The 7,617-nt window shown below is 37.9% G+C and overlaps 1 pseudogene; it reads left to right on the top strand.

The window, feature by feature from the left end:
• The first annotated feature begins 5,807 nt into the window (after window positions 1-5,807).
• Window positions 5,808-6,370, top strand: LOC103588989 (annotated as a pseudogene).
• The last annotated feature ends 1,247 nt before the right edge of the window (window positions 6,371-7,617 follow it).

The following is a 7,617-nucleotide window of genomic DNA, read 5'->3' as shown; positions in this document are numbered from 1 at the left end:
CCAGTGGCGCACTCGGTAGAGTGAGGCGCTTGGGAGCGTGGTGGCGCTCCCGCCGAGGGTTCAGATCCCATATAGAGACCGGTCCCCTCACTGGTTGAGCGCGGTGCGGGCGCGACACCGAGGGTTGTGATTCCGTTACCAGTCACGAAAAAAGACAAAAAGAAAAAAAAAAAAAGTAAGTCATCCTGCTATAATCTCTCAGGTGTTCTGCACTTGTACAAGCTGTGCCATTTAACCAATTTGAAATGAGTTCTCTGATGAAGTATTATTCTCAGTACTTCAGATATTAGAGCACTAAAACTCTTAACAACCAGCTGGTCCAAGTCTGGGTCAAAATTCAAACATGACTCTACCCCAATATATATCTCCATGTTAGTCCCCAAATTCAATTGACCTGGACTCAAGAGATGTAAAGAGCTACCCTCTTTATACATTCTTGATGGTATTATGTCATCTCAAAATTAACAATATTGATGCCAATTTGAATAGACATTATCATCATAGGACTGACTCCGTGTATTTGAACATTTAGTTCCTTCTGCCTGGAATGTATTTTTCTCTCTATTACATCTGACAAATTCAATTCATCTTTCATAATCTAGTTCCAATGAATGTTTTTTGGACATACTCTTTAATTCCAAAAGTCAGAACTAGTTACTCCCTTCCTGGTGCTACAATAAGCACTACACTGGGGTACTTGAAAAAGTTTATGGAAAGATTTGTATTATTGTTTAATTCTACTTTTCCATGAATTTTTTGAAGTACCCTTGTATTTTCACCTGTCTTAAAGCATTTTGCCATATGGTACTGGGCCATTATTTGTTTCTGGGTATGGCTCCTCCAGGCAACTTAGCATCACCCAGAGGACACTATTTGTATCTTGTTGACCTTCAAACTTCCACTACCCAAGTCAGTGTGTCCTATAACAGCAGGTATGCAAAAACACTTGCCGTGAGAGTGTATGATTAAACGACATAATAAAAAGAAGCCATCAGAAAAACATAGATGTGTATCTGTGTTAGGGTGTTTAAAAGGCAGTATGGAAAGGGAAGAAATGTCATTTAAAGCGAAGGGACAAAGTTATATTACCTCTTATCTGGCTTGTAAGGGGAATTTGCTGAGCTAAAATTCCCATATTCATAGTAAAGCCTTACCTGAGTTGTCAATACCATCTAAGATTATTTTAAAAAAGATTTTAAAGATCTAATTCAGTTTTTGTCATGCACTGGTTGCTATTTGCATTCCACTCTGGTGGAGCGTTGAAATGAGATGAACATTTATCACCTTTGTGTCTGGTCACGTCTGCTTCCCAGTCTCCCTGAGCTAGCACAGTGCTGCAGTCCCAGGCTGTAAACACAGCAGCAAAATGGCTCAGGAAAGGAAAAAGAAAAGGAAGCAGAAAAAGAAGGCTGCTCTGCCTCATAATTGGATGAAAATATATTTAATGAAAACATTTCTATCGGTAGCAGGCTTTTTATAAATTCTTCTTTTCTTTATAATTAAATTTTCTAAAATGCAGACATTTGGCCTTAGATAGCTCATGGATATAATATTGGCACCAGATCAGTACAGCTTGCTAGCCAAGCTTAAAAGGGAAAATATAATGGGATAACACTGTGATTTTGTAGTTCTTGTAAAAATGAGGAAATCACAATCTGCACAAAAACCCCAAGTAGTACGTCCCTAAATCTGCCCACAGAGAGACCGACATAAATGTTTACAGTTTTGCGGATGACCTTAGAAACTTATTTTGGGTTTATTTTAGTTTACCCTAACATAACTATAGACACATCTCAGCAAACAGATGTGCAGAACATGAACTTTATGTTCATTGGCTCAGGAAATGGAATTGAGAATTTAAACTAATTTCCATTTCTATTATGTAGTATGACTTTTGCTTCTTTGTTCTCTCATAATCAACTTCAGTCCCCCTAACTGATAGCCTCTAACAGGGTGAGACTATGTGAGCTGAATGTAGACTTGTTTATGATTGCCTTACCCACATATGCACCTGACATACTTTCTCTTGGTAGAATAACAAATTGAATTTTTCAAGAGCAGGAGAGAGGTACAAGCTCCTTCTAATAAAGTAAATATGATACCACTTGTTTATGGCAGAGTCTTTGAACTGAATTAAAAGTGCATTTTTGAGACATTAAGCATAGAAAATTTGGCATCTACATCCTCGCTAAAGAAGAAATTGCACTGAGTTGCTAGGTGGTGGTGAAGAAGACTATGTCTGAGCATTTGCACAGCTCATCTTCCTTTGCCCATCAAACCCACTTCCCTCCCCTCTCTGGCCTCTCTGTTTCCAAAGATGCTTGCTGTGACCTGCACGGTTTCAGCTCTTTTGCAGACTGACCTTCAGTTTTGTTTGGCCAGCAGGAGATGAGGGTGGGGGGAGAGAATAATGTGCACATGTTCTCCCTTTTCTCCATGGTTTAGTGCCACAACAGTGGCAGTGGCTGTGTCTCTGTACAACTAATGCTTTCAACAGAAAGTTCTCCGTCATGGTCCTCACTTCAGTGTTCCACCATAACTCCTTCCTATGTTCCTTTGGCCCTTGGAGTGGCCAAGTCTACCTAATATTGCTAGTATTTTGGTGTCTCACCAACTCTTGCTTGCTTTCTTACCACTGCTCCCGCTCTATATGTTTACACTTAAAAAAAAAAAAAAAAAGATGACCAGTAAGAGGATCTTAAACCTTGAGTTGGTGTTGTCAGCACCACGCTCTCCCAAGTGAGCTAACCAGCCATCCCTATATGTGATCTGAACCCTTGGCCTTGGTGTTATCAGCACCGCACTCTCCCAAGTGAGCCATGGGCAGGCCCTATGTTTATACTTTTTATGTGAACCATCTGAGATGAATCCAGGGTCCTACAAGATCTGAATAATAGAGAATACAACTCTTTCTTTCTTTCTTTCTTTCTTTCTTTCTTTCTTTCTTTCTTTCTTTCTTTCATCTTTTAAAAATAAATGGTCATTTGAATAAAATAATTCACTGGATTGTCACAGAGTGATTCTAACTGGCTTCCAGTAGGAAGGCCATTGTGACCAAGGTTGTCTAATTACCTTCACCTTTAATCTCCATGGCAAAGACTGACAGAACATGAAATAACTAAAGCCTGCATCTTCTAAGGAAATTAAGAAAGCTTTCAAAACTCTTCCAGATTGTTTAAGGAATCTGCCAGATAGACTGAGAATTATTTCATATTGATAGAGGTATAGAGGGTGGATTCACAACTCTTCTCGCTGGGACACAACATAAAGTGGAGGAGGAAGTGAACAGAGAATGTCCAGTAGAATATCCTCTTTCACCTAAAGTGCCAAGGACAGCTGGACTCCAGGGCATCTTAGTAAAAGAAAAAGGTTTCTAGGACATCTTTTTGTCCAGAAATTAAGGAAGTCCTCAACAAACAAACAAACGAACAAGCAAATAGGCAAATAAATAAATAAATTAATTAATTAATTAATATAAGAAAGAAATGGTTTGAACATATTGGGAAGACATAGGACTCAAAGGGGCTCCCACTGCCCAAATATAGCCATTTTGAGCTCAAAAATAGGTAGTGATAATCATTTATAACTTATTGAATAAAATTAGAATCCCTGCATTTATACTGAATGAGTTAAAGAAGGAGAGGAAGAAGAAAAGGAAGAAAGGAAGAAAGAAAAAGAAAGCTAGCTCTTCCTTACAGTAGCATGCCAACTAATACATATATCATGATAAAGTTTAATAATGTAGCATTAAAAATCAATGGATTATAAAAAAATAAGTAATATTTTGATGAAGGAGGGGACATTTCAGAGTCTCAAAAAATCCCCCACAAATTGCTTCTTAATTACTAAGGGAAAAATAACAACTTCACCATAGAGAAACCTGTCAGATACCCCTGAAGGGTGGCAGAATATGACACCCCAAAATATGCCACTTTGGCATAGGAATGATTTTGAGTTGAAGTCACTTAAAAAAAAATAGCAGGTGCAGGAAAGATGCTCTGGACCTACTCTTGTTCTTCCTGAAAGCAAGAGATAAAACCCCCCTATGGAAGATGTCCTCCCTTTATCCGAAGGAGTAACATTTTTTTCATTAAGGATGGGAACTTGAGACGGGGAGAATTCTGTACAATCAGACCTTGTGAAAGTAAGTCTTACCTTCCCTTGGCCTCCCCACAAAGGTTAGTTCACTTCTCCACAATTGCCTTTCTTTGTTCAACCTATTATAAAAGCATTTAGGTTTTGCCATATCTTTGGGTCTTTATTTCTTTGTGAGGACTTCTGTGTCACATGAAGCTCATAGTAAATAAATCTGCATGCTTTTCTCCTGTTAATCTGTCTTCTGTTGGTTTAATTCTCAGGCCCTGCCAAAAAGCCCTAAGAGGGTAGATGTAAAATTTTGCCTCCTCTACATCGCCTTAGTCAAAGGATCAAATGAACTTAGTATCTCCAATATAGGAAAAACCATTCATGTGCCTCCTGATATGACGTACTGGGAATAACACATAATTTTTGTGATATTCTTGCCAAAACTAAGTGAAGGACTCTTCTGTTAGGTCAAGGTTCATGATGCAAAGACATAATCCTCTCTTTTCTGTTGCTTACCTGACAGAAATTTCAATCTCATGTGTTGGAAAATACATACCTGCTGAAATGTTATAAGGAAGCAGGTAGAGAGGACTCTTCTAAGACTGCTGGCATTCCAAAAGTCTGTGCCTGCAGGCACAAACGTTAAACTTTATACTATGAGAATGTAACTAGAAGAGAGGACTTGAGAGATGACAAGAAACAGAGCAGAAATGGAAGGCAGAGTGGACTGACAGAAGACCATGGTTCTTCTACTCTTACATTGTTTTTCCTCTTTCTTTGACTACTAATATTTCATGTCTTCTGCTTAGATATAATTATTTTTATTTCATTTAGAATCTATGGTAAGTCTATTAAACACTTTCTTTTTCCTATTTTTCATTTCTCAAGCCCTCTGTCAGGCACATCCCAGTGCCCTCTTTATTCTATCAGATATTGGAGGTGCCAACATTTGTAACTTGCTCATGATTTCTTTATTGCTATTCAAACGTTAATGTCTCATTCAATTCTAGATCTCAGTGTTTGGTGAAATCCCTTCTTACATCAGTATCAGTATCGGCTGTCAAAAAGGTTTCTGCATTATTTGTGTGTCTCCTTTTTCGCATTGCAATTATTTTAGCAGATTGCACGTTATTCTTCCAGTTTGGATGTCTATTTTTGAGTATGTATACCAATTTTGCACTACAAATTCTAGAACACTTTAACCTTAGTACCAAATCCACCAGAAATATTTTTTTAAAGTAAGATCTTTCAGATATCTTTTTTTAAAATAGTGAAGCCACATAGGCAACTATGCTTTATTCCTACCTTTGGATTTACAATGAGAGGTGCAATCATATATCAGAGGGCTTTGTTAGCAAATACTGAAACATTTATAAAAATATATTGGTTTGTATATTTTTAATTGCTACTCTGGGCACCTCTATTTAAAATGAGGTTTTTAAAATATTATCTGAGTGCTGCTGAGCCTGCAGCTCTGCGTTGAGCCATGGATGCTGATCTCCGTTTCGCAGGATGGGGTTTGTTAAAGCTATCAAGAATAAGGCCTACTTTAAGAGATAATAAATGAAAGTTAGAAGACAAAAGGGTAAAACTGATTACTATGCTTGGAAATGCTTGGTGATCCAGGATAAAAATAAATACAACATGCCTAAATATAGGATGATAGTTTGTGTGACTAACAGAGGTATTTGTCAATTGCTTGTGCATGTATAGAAGGGGATATGATAGTGTACAAATATTGTACTGTGTGCTGCTGGTCCATGGGCTTCTCAATAGGTTTGACATGGACAAGATCTATGAAAGCCAAGTGAAGGTAAGACTGGAGATGAATACAACATGGAAAGCATTGATGGTCAACACGGTGCCTTCATCTATTTGGATGCATGCCTCACCAAAACTACCACTGGCAATAAAGTTTGGGGGGCCTTGAAGGGAGCAGTGGATGGAGGCTTGTCTAACCCTCATGGTACCAAATGACTCCCTGGTTATGATTCTGAAATCAAGGAATTTAATGCAGAAGTACATTGGAAGCACATCATGGGTCAGAACGTTGCAGATAATATGCATTACCTCATGGAAAATGATGAAGATGCTTATAGGAAACAATTCTCTCAATACGTAAAGAACACCATAGCTCCAGACATGATGGAGATGTATAAGAAAGCTCTTGCTGCTATACAAGACATCCAGTCTACAAGAAAAAGCCCAAGAAAAAGTTAAAAAGAGGTGGAACTGTCCCAAAATGTCTCTTGCCCAGAATAAAGATCAGATAGCTCAAAAGAAAGTAAGCCTTCTTTGTCTTTGTTAATGTTTTTTGGTTTAAAGTCTACTTTGTCTGATATAAGAATAGCTACTCCTGCTCGTTTTTGGTTTCCATTTACATGGCATATCTTTTTCCATCCCTTCGCTTTTAGTCGATGTGTGTCTTTACAGGTGAGGTGGGTCTCTTGAAGACAACATATACTTGGGTCTAGCTTTTTAATCCAGTCAGTTATGGAATACTATTCTGCCATAAAAAAGAATGAAATACTCCCATTTGCAACAACATGGATGAACCTGGAAAAACTTATGTTGAGTGAAACAAGCAAAGGACAGAGGGATAAATACCACATGTCCTCACTCATATATGGGAGCTAAGAGAGAAAGGAAGGCAAGAAAGAAAGACCACAGTAGTGCCGTGATCCAACAGAGGGAGGGAACATTCCTAGGGCTACAAATAGGAATGGAGGGGAGAGGAGGAGGGGGTGGGAGGTTGGGGAATAATTGAGAGGGAACAAAGGGTACAAAAGTAATTTCTGGTGTTGGGTATGCCCCCAGTATGAATCTGGCCCTCACATCATAGGCAGGAGGGGGACAATTAGCTTTGTATCTCATGAATATTCTTAATAAATAAATAATTTAAAAAATATAGAAATATATCCATTGTTTAAAAAAAAAAAAAAGGAAGCTTCCTCAGAGCTCAGGAGTGAGCTGAGAGGTAAACCGAACAACTTTCCATTAAGATTTTTCAGATAAGGACAATAAACTTATTGACCAGGCAGTCAAAGAAAACAAACAAAAAAATGTTTTCTAAGCATGATTCTTTGATGTGAAAGAGTTATATTTAAACAATTTTAGTATATTTATGTAAATACAAGCATGTCTTTGTTTGTTTAGTAACTACTACAATCAAAGAAAATTTCAAATCAAATAGACTTGGAAACAATGCAGTACAAAAAGGCAGAGTTATGACCTTCCTAATTGTATCTTAGTGTAAGGATTATCCAGGATTCTGTTGTTTTTATTACCCCTTTATTTTTTTTTTTTTACTTAGTCTCTCACATTTCCTTGTCTTCCAAGGATGTTCGTGCCTACCTCCTCTTGCACATGACCTTAAGCCTAACTCTTCTTTCCCAAGAACAAATTTTGCCTCTTCTGAGAACCACCCTTGACCAACTACTCTCTATAACTAGCTGAATTTCCCCTGTCCTGCTAAAACCCTATAAAGCATGCCATTTTCCTTCCCAAATTAGAATTTTCCTTGATAGCCTT

This window comes from Galeopterus variegatus, unplaced genomic scaffold (assembly GCF_000696425.1).
Source record: "Galeopterus variegatus unplaced genomic scaffold, G_variegatus-3.0.2 Scaffold636, whole genome shotgun sequence".
NCBI lineage: Eukaryota > Metazoa > Chordata > Mammalia > Dermoptera > Cynocephalidae > Galeopterus > Galeopterus variegatus.
The sequence above is the reverse complement of the archived record's forward strand: the minus strand, read 5'-3'. Positions and strand labels throughout refer to the sequence as shown.